The sequence below is a fragment of the Tamandua tetradactyla genome, chromosome 3 (assembly GCF_023851605.1).
Source record: "Tamandua tetradactyla isolate mTamTet1 chromosome 3, mTamTet1.pri, whole genome shotgun sequence".
Taxonomy (NCBI): domain Eukaryota; kingdom Metazoa; phylum Chordata; class Mammalia; order Pilosa; family Myrmecophagidae; genus Tamandua; species Tamandua tetradactyla.
This window is the reverse complement of record NC_135329.1, coordinates 29,927,527-29,944,304: the sequence shown is the minus strand read 5'-3', so window position 1 is coordinate 29,944,304 and position 16,778 is coordinate 29,927,527. Positions and strand designations below refer to the sequence as shown.

Here is a 16,778-nt window from a genome sequence, read left to right as displayed (position 1 = left end):
CTCATCACTTCTGTATAATCTTTCTATATATTCTCCTAGTCATAGCTGTAAAATAATATAATATTTTATTTTAAAAATATAATATAAATATAATAAAATATAAAATATATTATTTTATTTTACAAAAACAGGATGAAATGGAACACATTTTATAGCTTATATTTTTCCAAGTAATAAATCATAAAATATATTTCTGTGTCAATAAATATACACTATTCTTAATTGAGGAATAACTGTCCATTATATTTATATATGTCCCCATGTTTTAAAATAAAGTTTCTAATATATTCCCCATTAAAAATAATGATTAAGAGTCCCCTAGGGGGAATGGTGAGAAAGGGGGAAAATTCAGCTTCCCCAAGTGGAGAATTCTTGATATTTTCACAAGTGGTGGGAACAACCAAAGCAATAGACTGAGCCCCCAATCTTGGGGTTTGGTCATATGAAACTTAACCCCACAAAAGATAGGCTAAGCCTACTTAAAATTAGGCCCAACAGTCACCCCCAAGAGAACCTCTTCTGTTGCTCAGATGTGACCTCTCTCTCAGCCGAAACAGCAAGCAAACTCACTGCCCTCCCCCTCTCTATATAGGACATGACTCCCAGGGGTGTGGACCTTCCTGGCAATGTAGGACAGAAATCCTAGAATGAGCTGGAACTCAGCAACAACGGATTGAGAAAATCTCAACCAAAAGGGGAAGAGCGAAATGAGACAAAATAAAGTGTCAGTGGCTGAGAGATTCCAAACAGAGTTAAGAGGTTATCCTGGAGGTTATTCTTATGTATTAAATAGATATCACCTAGTTAGTCAAGTTGTAATGGAGAGGCTGGAGAGAACTGCCTGAAAATGTGGCTGTGCTCTGGTGGCCATGTTTCTTGAAGATTAATTGTATGATGATATGGCTGTCGCAGTGTGACTGTGTGGTTGTGAGAGCCTTGTGTCTGATGCTCCTTTTGTCCTACCTTATCAATAGACAAGTAAAGCATATGGATTAAAAATAAATAAATAATAGGGGGAACAAATGTTAAAATAAATTTAGTAGATTGAAATGCTGGTGATTGGTGAAGGGGAGGGGTAATGGGTATGGTATGTATGAATTTTTTTCTGTTTTCTTTTTATTGCTCTTTCTGAATTGATGCGGATGTTCCAGGAAATGATCATGATGATGAATATACAACTATGTGATGACAGTGTGTTATTGATTATATAACAAGAATGGAATCATCATATGATAAGAATGCTCATGTTTGTATGTGGTTATGTATCATAAATAAAAAATAAATAAATTTAAAAAAAGAAATGGGGGGAAAAGGGTATGGTATGTATGAATTTTTTTCTGTTGTCTTTTTATTTCTTTTTCTGAATTGATGCAAATGTTCTATGATGATGAATATAAAACTATGGGATGATATTAGTGAATTACTGATTATGTATGTAGAACAGAATGATCATATATTAAGAATGTGTTTCTTTGTTGTTGTCCTGGTTTGAAAGGAAGTATGCCCCCTAAGAAAAGCCATGTTTTAATATAAATCCCATTTCATAAAGGTAGAATAATCCCTATTCAATACTGTATATTCGAAAGTATAATCAGATCATTTCCCTAGATGATGTGATTTAGTCAAGAGTGGTTGTTAAATGGGATTAGGTGATGACATGTCTCCACCCATTTGGGTGGGTCTTGATTGATTTATTGGAGTCCTATAAAAGAGGAAATATTTTGGAGAATGAGAGATTCAGAGAGAGCAGAACGATGTAGCCATGAGATGCAGAGAGTCCACAAGCCAGCAACCTTTGGAGATGAGGAAGGAAAACGCCTCCCAGGGAACTTCATGAAACCAGAAGCCAGGAGAGAAAACGAGCAGATGACGATGTCATGTTCGCCATGTGCCATTCCAGCTGAGAGAGAAGGCCTGACTGTGTTCACCACATGCCTTCTCACTTGAGAGAGAAACTCGGAACTTCATCGGCCTTCTTGAACCAAGGGATCTTTCCCCAGATGCCTTAGATTGGACATTTCTATAAACTTGGTTTGATTGGGACATTTTCTCGGCCTTAGAACTGTAAACTTGCAAATCATTAAATTCCCCTTGTTAAAAGCCGTTCCATTTCTGGTATATTGCATTCTGGCAGCTAGCAAACTAGAACAGTTGTCATATTTTTTTTTAATTTTTAAATTAACAAAAAAATTTAAAAAGAAAAATAATGCTTAGTTAAACATTCTTAGAGCTAAATCTTTTTGAATGTGTTTAATTATTTCCAAAGGATAGATTTCCAGAAGTAGACTTGTGTCAAAAGGTTGTGTTTGGAATTTTTTTAATTTAAGGGCAGACATCTGTTTTAAATATATTTTTAACTCATCTTCCCTTTCAGTTTTCTTTTTTAGCATCAAGTACTATGACAAATACATGGCAAGTCTCCGACAGAGACTGGTTGATTGTCTCCTTCCATTTCCCTCTCTCTTCTTTTCAGAAGAAACAAACAATGTTTCCAAGTTAAGAAGAAACAAAGCAAGGGAGAGAGGGAAATGAAAGCAAAACAATAATTTTGACCCAGAGTGAGAAAGGCTAGTTTGCTCCACTAATACCTAGGGAAATAACACTCCATTGTTAAAGGCATATCAGAATATTGCACTAGGCATTAAGGTAAGGTTCAGAAGAAATGAAATAGGTAGATCCAGTCTTAGCCCTTGAGAAGCTTAAAATTCAGTCCAAAAGCAAAATTGTAACTACACGAAAAAATTAGGTATATAACAAATCCACATACATACTGAAGAAGAATTCAGTTAACTAAAATCATTAGTTAAAGCAAGGAATCATAACGGAAAGATACATGGAAAACTTTAATTTAAAATGCTTGCAGAACATTTATGCACAATCTTTGAATGCAGAGCCAAAGAATTTTCTTTTGGAACAGGTCCATTAATTGGAGTTTCATAATATATTGGTCAACAGTTGTACTTTCGGTGTCCTTAAAAAACTAATTAAAAGATTTTTTTTAATTGAAAAAAATTTTAATTAAAAAAAACATTCTCCAATATTTTAGTTTCCTTTCACACACCCAATTCTATTATGATTACTTTTAGAAAGTTACTCTTATCCAGTGTTTTCAAAAACTCAACTTGGTTTTTATAAAAACAGGTCTCATATTTCATAATGGACATCAGTCAGTAAGTTTCATAGACACAATGGGAGAAAGCAGTTCATACAAAGAGATAAAGAGAGGTCTATTACTTCTTTAACACAATATAACTGTTCCAAAGATCATCAAATTCAGATTGCATCTACTCAGTAATCATCCTTCTGAGGTGAATCTGTGGAACTGAATAAAATGTGTAGCTTCTAGTTATTTATTAGCAACAGGTTTGGAAGGCTAATGACAGACAACATAAAAACTATCTGTGAAGAAGGAACTCTAGAGGATACTTAGGCAGCTATAGACCAAGGAGTGATTTTCATCCTGAAAATCTATTAGAATCTATTGAGCTCTATAGGATCAGTAAATATCTTTTTTTCTTTTTTTTTTTGGCATGGGCAGGCACCCGGAAAGCAAGTATATTTTAATAAGCAAAACATATGAGGCTGTGGCAAAAGGCTCCTTTGTATTAATAATCCTCTGTATTAATATTAAAAAATCATACTACACTAGTCTGTTAAAATTGCTAATAGCAATGTGAAGAGGAAGAAGTCTTGCAAGTCAAGAGCTCTAAATTCTAGTCCAAAGAGGCAACCATAAATAGTTAAGTACTTTGTGCATTACTGAATCCCTGTGAGCCTCCTCTTCTTAATCTGTCAAAGGACGTGGATTAATGTTATTACTAAAATCTTTCACAATTCTAAAACTCTACTTTAAGGAAGATCAATAAGCATATAAACAAAGAGAGGCAGTAGACAGTATATTTTTTTTTTTTTTTTAAAGGAAAGACAGAGAGAAGGAAGGAAGGATAGAAGGAAGGAAGGAAGGAAGAAAGGGAAACATCTTTAAACATTTTCTTGTTTTATTGTATTCTGTTTCTCCGTTTTTGTTACATGGGCTGGGGCCGGGAATCGAACCGAGGTCCTCCGGCATAGCAGGCAAGCACTTTGCCCGCTGAGCCACCGCGGCCCGCCCTACAGTATATTTTTTAATTTTCTAGTTGCTGATAGAATCAAAGATTCTAAAATCTAGAAGAATATTAGGACATATACCTGCCATAATCCCATTTTACTCCATTTTACAATTCAACAAATATTTATTAAGTATCTAATCTGTGATGCTGGAGATATATTCTTTCACAAAAGAAGGAAATATCTGCCTTCACGGACCTTGTAGTCCACTGAGGAAACACATAATTTAGCAAGCAATTACAATAACGTATGCTAAGTGCTAAAGTGGAACAAATAGAATGTTCTAACGGGAAGAATAAATACATAATACCATATTGAAGGCTTTCCTCAATGAAGTAATGTCTACAGTAAGACTAGAAAGGATAAATTCTAGAAAGGAGAAATTCATCTGGCAAGGGCTCAGAAGGAAAATGGTCCAGACAGAGGGAATACTATGTGAAAAGGTACAGGGCTGGGAGAAAGTTGGCTAATCTGACATCTGTAGCTGGACTGCAGAGAACCAGGGACGAAATGAAAAGAGATGAGGCCAGAGGAGCAAGCAGAAGCCACATCATGCAAGGCCTTTTCCTTACACAACATTACGGGAATTATACCTTTAGCTTCCTACCAATGGGGTAATCAAAGGTTTGCATAGGGAAGTGTTAAGATCAGAATATCATTTTTGAAAGGTCACCCTGGCTGTAATGTGAAAAATGGACTGGAGAGCAGCAAGACCTAGGCAGAAGATCAGTGGAGGACTGTTGCAGGAATCTAGACAAAAGATGGTGACCTGAAACAGAATATTGGCAGTGGGGGTGGAGAGATATTGAGAAGTTGGGACAAGAATTGGTAATTAAGTAGATGTGGGAAGAGAGGAGCCAAGAGTGATTCCTGAACCTCCACCTTAAGAAACTGGGTAGAAATTTTTTCATTATGTTTGCTAAAAGAATTGGGTATAAGCCTGGAGCTGCTGGCAGGCATCTTGCCATCACTTGAAAAAAAAAAAAAAAAGAAAAAGCCTGCCTAAGAATGGAGCCAACACAGAAGAAAACAGCTAAGAGGGAAAGCGTGAGGTTGTTCCTGACAACCTTGTTTTAAGCCTCTGATCCAAATACATTCCGGGATTTTTTCAGCTACAAGGATCAACAAATTTCATTTGTCATTGTTTTTGTTATTATTGGTGATTTGTTTGCTTATTTGGTTAATCTATTTGAGTTGAGGTTCTGTCACTTGGAAACAAAAGAATCCTAAGAAGAATGAGTACAATGAGAGTTGAGACCCCAGAAGAGAACTATCAATGAAGAAATGATACTCCAAGAAGGTGACCAAGAAGCAAAAAGCAAAAGGAAATGGAGGAAAACAGTAAGGTACAGTGCCAACAGAACGGTGTTTCCAAGAAAAGGATGTGGTCAGGAAAGTCAAATGCTGTTGAGAAGGAAGAAAGATAAGGCCTACAACGTATTCACTGGATTGAGCAGAAAAGAGGTAACTGGGGACCCTTGTGAAAACAGTTTCAGTGGAGTGAGGGGAGTAAAAACCAAAGTGAAAGAGCTAAGAAATGAGCTGAAAGTGAAGAAGTAGATTCAGCAAATATGAACAATTCTAAATCAAGAAGTTGGTCTGTCAATGGGAGGGTTGCTGGAGGGAGATGTGGGGAGGGTATTATTTTAGATGGATGAGATGGGAGGTGTAAATGTTAACGAGAAGAAAGCAGGAAAGGGGATAATCAACTGAGAGAGGTCCCTGAAAAACGAGAAAGGAGAAGGTTTAGAGCATAGACCAAACTACAGATTAAAGACTGGCCCTAACTCAGGTGATAGACATCCCTTAGGTTGGAGTGGGAAGAAAGGATGTACACAGAATTAGCTATGTGTCAGTGTGGCATCAAGAACTCCATGATGTTACTGTCTGACAGCCTCTATTCTCTCGATAAAGTAGTAGAGTCCTTTGCTGAGAGTAAGGGAAGACTGGGAGGGTGGGAGGTTTAAGGAGGGTGAAAACCATTTGAAAATCTGTTATGAGGAATGGGAGAGCCAACAAGGAAAACACAGGAGGACTGCCTCGAAGCTATGAGGGCCCAGCTAATGATGGAAGTCATTCCACAGTTTTACTGACATCTGGCAAGTCAATAAAAGGATGGAGTCTGAAAGTAACCGTTCAATTTTAGTGAGAGAGCTAAGTCTTTTTTAAAAGAGACATTTATAAAATGTCTCTTTTAAAAATGAAGAAATGTTAATACTAGAATATTTTTAATTAAAGAAATTTTAAGTTTGCTGACAGGACACTAAACTTTTCTACATAGTAAACAGCAAAGCTGATGGGAGAAAAACCATGCAAAGATTTCACAAAATGGTGTCACAGAGCCCAAAGTGTCTGTCATGGTCAGGTTTACATATCAACTTGCCCAGGTGGTGGTTCCCGTTTGCCTGGTTGGGCAAGTGCTGGCCTGTCTGTTACTATGAGGACATTTCATAGAATTAAATCATGATCATGTCAGCTACATCCACAACTGATTGCATTTGTAATCAGCCAAGTGGTGTGTCTTCTGTAATGAGTGATGTTTAATCTAATCACTGGGAGGGTTTTAAGAAGGATTCAGAAGAGACGGTCTCTCTTCCTGCTTCAGCCAACGAGCCTCTCCTGTGGAGTTTGTCAGAGCCATCAGCTTCACAGCCTGCCCTACAGATTTTGGATTCTATGTTCCTCAAAAGTTACGTGAGACACTTTTATAAATTTTATATCTATGGATATTTCCTGCTGATTCTGCCTCTCAAAAAAACCTTAGCTAATACAGTGGCTGATAAAATTCAGTAGGTTAGAATAAAATAACGAATCTAGAGTTAAAAAAAAAAACACCAAAAAACTTAAACTGTACTTACAAAACAAAGGTCTTGAATTGTCACTGATCACTCAATTATGAGAACAAAGTTACTAGCAACAATTCTCATAATCCCAGCTATGACCTGACCAAATATAACCCTTGGATTGACCAAATACAAGAGTTTTACTAGATAATCAGGTTCCTTCCAATTTGGAGAACTCAGCTGATAGTGATATGATTCAGCAGAGAGCAATAGGAGCTCATGTGAGACATATGTATTTGAAAACCCTACTTTACTGGCCACATTAATCATCTACATTTTTCAAGTTCTTGCTCTCATATTTAGTTTTATCATCAGCAAAGTTTTGGTACCATATATCTCAGCCCCTACTGAAATGTCCTCTCAATTATAATATAGTCATATGATATCTGTCAGCACAGAGGTTTGATATAAATACCCAGTTTGAACAGTTCTTTGTCTTTTATTAAAAAGTTGAAGGTATTACCTCCTGAGCTATTCAATATCCTTCATAAAGGAAAAACCTATATTTTTACCTATTATTCTCAGGTCTAGAGTTACAAAGTTCATTCTTTTAGGCCCATCAGAGTATTCTAATCCTCCTCCTCAGACTTCACACATTCTAGGTAACCATGTTCCAGGAACCATGTGAGGTTCTAAGATTAGGACATTATTCTAACTTTAATGAATTCATACACTAGTGAACAACTGCTAACACAGAGTGATGGGTGCTGTGATAGGAGGCAGGGTGGAGGCAAATAGGCAGAAGGGATCATCTCTTCTAAGATGGAAAGAAGGAGTCAGACCAGGTGACATATCAGCAGAATCCTGAAGGATGAAGATTTCTCAAGGCAGGGAAGGTGGAAAAAGATGAGAAGCAGAGGAAACAGCAGGGTATATAAAAGAATTAAAGCACCTATATTCTGGAGTAGCTAGAAGAAAAACCTGAGAGGATGGTATGATAGCCCATGACAAACTCTGGGATCTGTCCTATAACTACTTGTTGAAGAGTGCTCTGAAAATTACCGCTTTTTTTCTTTCTTTGCTTTGTATATATGTTATATTATACAATAAAAAAAAAGTTAAAAAAAAAAAAGAATGAGAGCAACTAAAAGAATAAAATATCCAGGAATAAATTTAACCAAGGATGCAAAGGATTTATGTATGGAAAACTACAAACAATTGCTGAAAGAAATCAAAGATGACTAAATAAATGGAGAATTCCACACTCATGAATGGGTAAATTTCATATTATTAAGATACCAATACTACCCAAAGCAATTTACAGATTTAATGTAATCCCAAATAAATTTCCAACAGCAGCTTTCACAGAAAAGGAAAAATCAATCATCACATTCATATGGCAGGGCAAGGGACCCTGAATAGCCAAAACCATGTTTAAAAAAGAACAAAGTTAGAGGATTCACGCTTCCTGATTTCAAAGCTCATTAAAGCTAAAGTAATCAAAATAGTTTGGTACCAGCATAAAGACAGACATGTAGACAAAAGGAACATAATCGAGAATTCAGAAATAAGCCCAGATATCTACGGCCAATTGATTTTGACAAGAGTGTCAAGGGCATTCATTAGAGGAAAGAATAGTCTCTTCCACAATGGTGCTGGGAGAGCTAGATATCCACTGGCAACATAAGTACCATGTAAAAAAATTAACTCAAAATGTATCAGTTACATAAATAACATATTTATGTAATTATGGCTAAAACCATAAAACTGTTAGAAGAAAACATAGAGAAATACGTTAAGGACCCTGTATTAAGCAAAGGATTCTTAGATTTTATACCAAACACACGAGCAACAAAAGAAAAATGGATAAATTGGACTTCATCAATATCAAACCTTTCATACATCAAAGGACATAACCAAGAAAGTGAAAAAGCAACCTACGGAATGGGAGAAAATACTTGGAAACCATACATTAGATAAGGGATTAATATCCAGAATATATAAAGAACTCTTCCTACACAACAACAAAAAAGACAAACAACCCAATTAAAAAGTGCGCAAAGGACTTACATAGACATTTCTCCAAAGAAGATATACAAATAGACCATAAGCACCTGAAAAGATGTTTCACATGATTAACTTTTAGGAAAATGCAAATCAAAACCAGAGATACCATTTCACACTCACTAGAATGGCTATTATTTTTTAAAGTAATAATAACAAGAGTTGTTGAAAACACAGAGAAATAGGAACTCTTGATCATTGTTGGTAGGAATGTAAAATGGTGCAGCCAGGGCGGGCAATGGTGGTTCAGTGGCAGAGTTCTCACCTGCTGTGCCTGGTTCGATTCTCAGTGCCTGCTCTTGCAAAAAAAAAAAAAAAAAGATGCAGCCACTGTGGAAAACTGTTGAGCTGTTCCTCACAAAAATTAAACAAAGAATTACCAGACTTTCTAGCAATCCTACCTCTAGGTACATACATACAAAATACTTGAAAGCAGGGACTCAGACAGATATTTGTATAATAATGTTCACAACAGCATTATTGGCAAAAGGTGAAAACAACCCAAATGTCTATCAACAGATCAACGAAAAAACAAAATGTGGTATACCCATGCAATGGAACATTATTCATCCCTAAAAAGGAATGAAGTTCTGATATATAATACAATGTAAATGAACCTTAAAGACATCATGTTGAATGAAATAAGCCAGATACAAAAGGGCAGATATCTGATTCTGTTTATATGAAGTAATTAGAATATACAAATTCATAGAGATGGAGGCAGGGGTAGGAGGGAGGGGGAAGGGAGAGTTAATGTATAATGGGTACAGGATTTCTGTTTGGGGTAATGGGAAAGTTCTGGTAATGGATGGAGGTGAGGGTAGCACAATATTGTAAATGTGATTAACTGCACTGAATTGTATGCTTGGGAGTGGGTGAGATGGGAAATTTTATGTTGTTTATGTGTTCCACAATTTAAAAGAGAGAGAGAGAGACATTAAAGAGACAATCACTTTTTAGTGTGTTTGGTAGGTGTGCTGGTTTGAAAGGATTTACGTACTGTAGAAAAGCCATGTTTAGTCCTAGTCAGTCTTGTGGGAGCGATTGTTTCTATTAATTCCTATCTAATAATGTAGGTTAGAAACTTGATTAGGTTATCTCCAGGGAGATGTGACTCACCCAATTGCGGGTATTAAACTTGATTAGATGGAGACATGACTCCACCCATTCCAGGTGGGTCTTGATTACTTTACTGGAATCCTTTAAAAGAAGAAGCATTTTGGAGAAAGCTTGAGAATGATGAGAGCAGCAGAGACACGAGAACCAGAGAGTCCACCAGCCAGCGACCTTTGGAGATGAAGAAGGAGAATACCCCTGGGGGGGGGGGGGGTTTCATGAAGCAAGAGGCCTGGAGAGGAAGCTGGCAGACATTGCCATGTTCACCAGGGGGCTTTCCAGCTGAGAGTGAAACCCTGAACTTCATCATTTTTATAGACTTGCTTTAATTATGACATTTTCACGGCCTTAGAACTGTAAACTTGTAACTTATTAAATTCCCCTTTTAAAAAGCCACTCCATTTCTAGTATATTGCATTCCAGCAGCTAGTAAGCTAGAACAGTAGGTAATAATTATTACTGTAGTTTGGTTCAAGAAACATAAATAAATGGCCACTAAAGTCTTGGGGGGAAGGGGAGAGGTTCCCCTGAAGGTCTGTTAGCATTTAAGTTACTGCCTTGAAATAGGAGGCTACTACCATTTTTTTTTTTCCTTTCCTTGGCCATTATTTATGAGAAATAAAATACAAGATATGAGTGAAGTTAAAAAAAAAAAAAGAAAGAAAGAATCACAACTAAATGCCATACATAATGTGAATTGGAGCTAATAATGGAGGAGAAAATGCTAAAAAGACATCGAGACATGAAAAAACTGGAACGTAAGTTACAAGTTTTATATCAATGTTAAATTTTTTTAACTTGATAACGTTACGTAAGGTGGTTACATAAGTGTTTTAAGGAAATAAACATGGAAGTATTAATGTGCAAGGAGCATGATTTATATATAATCTACTCTCAAATCTAAAGACATAGATGAATGGATGGAAAGACAGACTGATGGATAGATAGAATGATAGTCAAATATGGTAAAATATTAGAATTGGTGGACCTGGGTATCTTTGTGGGGAGTATGTTGGAATTCTCTGATTCAGTTTTGTATTATTTTTGCCAATATCCTGTAAGTTTGAAATTATTCTAAAATAAAAAGTGGGGGAAAAAATGAAGTACTTCAGGGTGCCGTAAGTTGTACAGCATGTGTGGAGCATAAGTATAAGGAGGGGTGAGGAGGTAAGTCTAGGCAAGTGAGAAAGGGCCAGTCCAGACACCATAAGGCCTAAGAATAGTTAAGAAGTTTGGACTTTATCCTGACCCAGGTGTGAATTAATCATTTTTTCCCTTGGCTCAGCTTAGATAAGATTAGAATTTTTAAAGAGAATTTTTGCTAAAACAGAAAGGGAAAAGAAAACAAAGCACAGGAGCCTAAAAAAACACTCACGGATGTCAAATTTTTTAGCCTACTTAACTAAATTCTAACTCCAGATTGGCTTAGCTAGTAGAGTATGTAGGTGGTCAAGCTCAAGTCCTCTTCCTGTCCTCAACCTTGTCCATGCTGGCACCAGAACTACCTACTACATTCTTCTTCCACTGGCCCAAAAATGAGGGCATGTGGGTTTTTGCTCTTTCTAGATCCCATCACTTAATATTCATCCCTGATTAGTCTTGCTTACGCTAACTTGGCTGAGTTTCTATGCTGTACCTGCCTTGGCCCCTGGAGGCTTTGTTTTAGGCCAGGAGTCAACAAACATTTTCTTTAAGGGCTAGACAGTAAACATTTTAGGATTTGTAGGCCATATGGCCTCTGTTGTAACTGCTTAACTCTGCCTTTATAGCAAGCACAAAAGCAGCCAAGGACACTATGCCAACAAGAAGGCATGGGTGTGTTCTTAGCTCACGGGCTAAACAAAATCAGACAATGGGCCAGATTTGGCCTGTGGGCTACACTCTGCCAACCTCCACTCTAAGCACAACTTCCAAGGATAAAGAAAGCCGTTTTCACTTTTGTCTAATTGGCTTATTATTCTAACTAATACTATGAATACTAATGTATACCATTTGGAGAGCACCTACTAGGTGACAGATAGTATGTATCATATAGAATTGCTTTGAAGAATGAAACGCATGTAAAGTACTTGGCATGTATGAAATAAACATACCAAGGGCCTGATATGAAATAAACCTCAACAATTATTAACTATTATTATTATTTATATGTATAAACAATAATATGTTTGTGTGTGTATATATATACACACACACATGTATAAACAAAAACAGTTTATATACCTTAACTCGATCCTGGACAATTCATGCAAAGTAGATACTAATATTTATATTGAAGATCTGAAAAATTAAGTAACTGAAATCATTAAGTAACAGAGCTAGAACTAGAACCAGATTTATTTGACTTCAAATTTCACACCCTTTCTACCACATTACTCTACCTCCGGTTTAGTTTATCTGTAACCTACTCACTGGCTGGTCATTAATTCCTGGTCTACCCCAATAGGCATTATCTTCCCAGGAGCCTGCTACCAGGGAAATCAGTAAGTGACTTATTCTATTTTTGTTTCAAAGGTTAAATGCCTGTTGAACCATTTGGCTATTGTTTCCTGCCAAGGATCCTCTGCTCCATAAGTGCAGTAAAAATGACAGAGTTCAATGGACAGTTAGATCTATTGCCACTCAAATTAGCAATTCTGCTCACTTCTCCAGGTTTTCTCTGAGCGCTCATCCTTAGGCAATTTCTTGAAAGTGACTCTCCCAGAATCCTACTACAACAGTATTCTAACAGAGAAACAGTTTCACATATTCAGTGATACTCCAGATCATTTCCACCAAAGGTAAGAAGACTTTTTGCATAAAAACCATTTTACTGTATGACGTTTTCAGAGTTGTCCATAGTTATTGAAGACAGTATCCACAGTTTCCAAACTGAATTCAAGAAAACCCACATAATAAATCTTTCCTTGAGTCTAGTTCAAGAAAAAAAAAATTTCTCCATAGTTTAATTTGCATACTGTAGCTTGCCAGAATAAGAAATGGATGTAAACTAACCAGTTTCCTTTTATATTGTAGCTTTCAAGTAACCTAAAGCCAAATTCCATGCCAAACCACCTCATCTCAGGTGCCTAATGGGAATTATTTCTGCTTTACTGCTATGATCACTATTGCTATATAATTTTAAAAACAGCTACCTATACCAAGTGGCCAGGTATATGCCAGGCACTGTGCCTTTCCTAAGGACTCCCTTCTTTGTGCCCCTACTCTTCCCTATACTTATTCCCACTTTAGCCTTTTTAACACCTTACTACGCCTGTCTGTCCATATGTACATCTCCCTTTACCCCACATATTATAAACCTCTCCAGTATAAGAACTATGCCTTATTCAATTTTTTTTCTCTCCTGCTCCTAATACAGTGCCTGGCACTTAGCTGACACTTCGAGGTTGTTGGATGAATACATTAATGGATTTCTAACTCTCATAATTCTGTAAGGTTGTCATTATTTGCATTTTACAGATAAGAAAATGTAATGCGCTGGTAAGAAAAGTAACTTGTTCAACGTCACAGAACTTGATAAGGGATTTCATATCTGATGCTTGTTTACTAAACTTCCTGTACTGGGTTGAATAGTGTCTCTCAAAATTCACATCCACCCAGAACTTGAGAATGGGACCTTGTTTGGAAATAGGATCTTTTCAGAGGTAATTAATTAAGATTAGGGTGGGTCTTAAATCCGATATGACTGGTATCCTCATAAGAAGAGGCAAGGACACACAGACAAAGGAGACACCCAGAGGGAAGATCATGTGAAGACCCAGGCAGAAACTGGAGTGACAGAGCTATTAGCTGACAAATGTCAAGGACTAGCAGTTAACTACCAAAAGACAAGAGAAAAGCAGGCAGCAGACTCTTTCTCCAAGGCTGCAGAAGGAACTAACCCTGACAACACCTTGTTTTTAAATTTCTAGCCTCTGATGTTTTAGGCCACTAAGTTTGTGGTACTTTGTTATGGTAGTCCAAGGAAACTAATAAACTACTCTATTGCCTTATTTTTTTAAATTATGTTTTACCTTGCATCCTATACCTCCAGTCTCTTGGAAGCAGGCAGGTGTCAAATACTGGATTTAAAAAAAAGAGGCTATATCCACATCTATGTACATAATTGTATAGAGCCAATTTAACTTTATTCTGAAAGGCCACAAGATGGGGATGTCATTCCATGAAAACATTTTTTTTTCCAGATTCCATTTTCTTTCACATCTTTCTTTTCTTGGGATTCTCTTTGTGACTCTACTTGTCTCCATGTCTCATGCTTTTCACCTGTCTTTTGGGGTCACTGCTGCATGTTTTGCTCTGATCCTCCATGAAGGCACTATTCCAGGCAATACTCACACTTGGTCTATGCAAAGGGCAAGTTAGATGAACAGGACTTCTGCTCTCTGCAAGCCACTAGACACATGTCCTAATTAGAATCTTTTAGCACTTGGTGGCTTCCAATCTGGAATCACAACTCTCCTTGGCCTTGGCACCCTCTCCTTCACCTCATCTTACCTCCCTTCTACTTTTCCCCTATTGGCCCTTTCCAGCAGTAAATGAAGGTTTATATAACTTAGGAGTTTGTTTCCAAGGGTGACTAGAAGAGTATCTAGAAGGAAACTGGAAGACAGCTGTTGACAGAAAAACTAGAAATTGGGGGATATTTGGCACCTCATAGGCCCTCAGATCTTTGAAAAAGAATGAAAGAACAAACGAATAAACTTATCACAACTTTCCCACCAAGACAAAGTTAGCAACTGGACACCAAATTCTAAGCACCCAAGTTTCTGCAGTAATCCCACTTATTTGCTGCAAGCAAGGCTAATGGAAAACTTGGTTTCTCTTTTTACTTGAGAAGAAAGTCAGAGCATACCTTTGTACGTAAGCCCAAAGAGATTCAGTCTCAGCAGCAGGTACTAGGTATTTGATAGTGAAAGGTAGGCTTCAGCTTAGCATTTTCTCTTTGCCTCAATTTGCTCAGTAACCACTGCCAAGTCATTTGATAACTCTGGCCTCATTATTCTCATCTGTAAAAAGAGGAGGTTGAACTAAATGGTATCACTGGCACCTTCCAGCTTTACATTTTTGTGATCTGTCATCTAGGAATCCAGCCAACATTCTTTTCTTGGGTTGTATTCCTTATCACATATTTGTTATAAGCTCGTGGACTTTGGTAATCTGATCATAATGTGATGTTCATGAGACTTTTAAATTTATAGACAAAACTTCAGAAGAAGCTGGGCATAGTGGTCTTATCACCATGGTGCCTCCTGAGAGATATTTCCAGAGGTGTAGATTTGCACAGAATGGATGCCTTGCCCCACTCTTTAGAATAGACCCACGTGGTGTATAAAATGAGTCCTGCACTAGGCACTGGAGTTGGGGCTGGGGCTGGTTCTGCCCCTGCCCCTTACATGTGCCTCGATATCAACTGCTATAAAATGGGCTAATAATACTTACTGCATAGGGGGTTTATAAGGATTAGAGAAGATATATACAAAGCAGCTAACTCAGCACTCACAGGACAAAAGTATTAATCTTTCTCGACTCACTGCAAAGAGTGGTTATGAAAACTAAATGAAATAATATATGACAAATCTGAAGATAGTAAAGCATTCATCATTTCTCTCCTAATCACTACTACAGCCTCCCAACAGTCCTTCCTGCCTCCTAGCCTCTTAAATCTATTCTTTACTCAGACTTCAGAGTGAGTTATTTACAAGGCAGATCTGATCCTGTTATTTTGCTAGTTCTCCATGGTTCTCCTCTGCTGTTACAAGGCCTTCCATGTTGACCTCTATCTCTTTTTCAGTCTGATTCCTTATCTAGCTGGGCTTTATATTTTGCTTTCTACCAACACCAAACTGCTGTTTTACCTCCTTGATTCTGATCAGGCTTTCCCCCCTAACTCTGGCTTAATAAGGGCACTCAGCCCCAACTTCTGGCTTAAAGCCAGTGATCCTTCAATACAAATTTCAGGCACTGACTTTTCCAGAATGGCTTTTTCTGACCAGACCAGTTTGGAATAAGAGCCCATAGCTCCAAGACCAGATAATTATTGCCATACCAAGCACATACAATATTATAATTATCTGTAGGTTGATTTCCTCAGCCAGATCTGCTTCTTAAAGTTAGGGGCTAAATTATTCATCATTGTAGTTCCAATTCTAACATAGAGCTAGGATGTTTACTGAATACATGAATATGAATAAATAAGGTGGTATTTTTATTAGAAATTTGAGATAGTTCTTCCAGAATGACTGTTCATATTACATGATTCTTTAATAGGAATAACTGGTATCATTATTTATTGAAGAGATTTTTTAATTGGCACTACAAAGATGGAAGCCAAAAGAGAAACAATGGGAGCTACTTTCTCTATCCCTTTCTCTCCTCAAATTAAATGGTATGCTTTTCTTTTCTTTAATGGTATGTTTTTAATTTTTTAACTTTCTTTTTTTATTTTGTGGTATGTTTTTAAATTGAGCTACTTATATTACCACCATCAGAAGTAAGAACTATGCCGACTATGCCTATTTTTTAGGTAATAAGGGCACTGGAAGGTCTTAAAAGCATGGACCAACTATTTAAATTAACCTAAAATGCATGTATTTATAGATGATGTGGGAAACACTTGATCTGCTTACTTTTAGTGAGCCATGAATTTCCATTTAAATTTCCTTATATAGGTGTCAGTGTTTTTCCCATATCAACCTCTTGAAGCTATGA

The 16,778-nt window shown here is 37.0% G+C and overlaps 1 protein-coding gene and 1 long non-coding RNA gene across 12 annotated transcripts in view; one reads left to right on the top strand and one right to left on the bottom strand.

Annotated features, from left to right (window-relative positions):
- Window positions 1-16,778, bottom strand: part of EXTL3 (exostosin like glycosyltransferase 3) — a 279,381-nt gene that overhangs the window by 234,058 nt on the left and 28,545 nt on the right. For 2 of the 6 annotated variants that reach the window (XM_077152897.1, XM_077152901.1), the window contains exon 2: window positions 14,923-15,076. The exons of the other annotated variants lie outside the window; for them this stretch is intronic. The gene's annotated coding sequence lies outside the window, so the exon portion shown is untranslated. The remainder of the gene's footprint in view (window positions 1-14,922; window positions 15,077-16,778) is intronic. 6 annotated transcript variants of the gene reach the window in all.
- The window catches only part of LOC143677205 (uncharacterized), a 95,858-nt gene continuing 84,303 nt past the window's right edge, over window positions 5,224-16,778 (top strand). Inside the window, exons 1-4 of one of the 6 annotated variants that reach the window (XR_013172435.1) lie at window positions 5,224-5,571; window positions 10,687-10,828; window positions 12,723-12,850; window positions 16,338-16,455. This is a non-coding gene — a long non-coding RNA (uncharacterized LOC143677205). Of the gene's footprint in view, window positions 5,572-10,686; window positions 10,829-12,722; window positions 12,851-13,085; window positions 13,268-13,529; window positions 14,055-16,337; window positions 16,456-16,778 lie in introns of those variants that run through there. The other 5 variants (XR_013172438.1, XR_013172437.1, XR_013172439.1 and 2 more) reach the window with 5 other exon arrangements.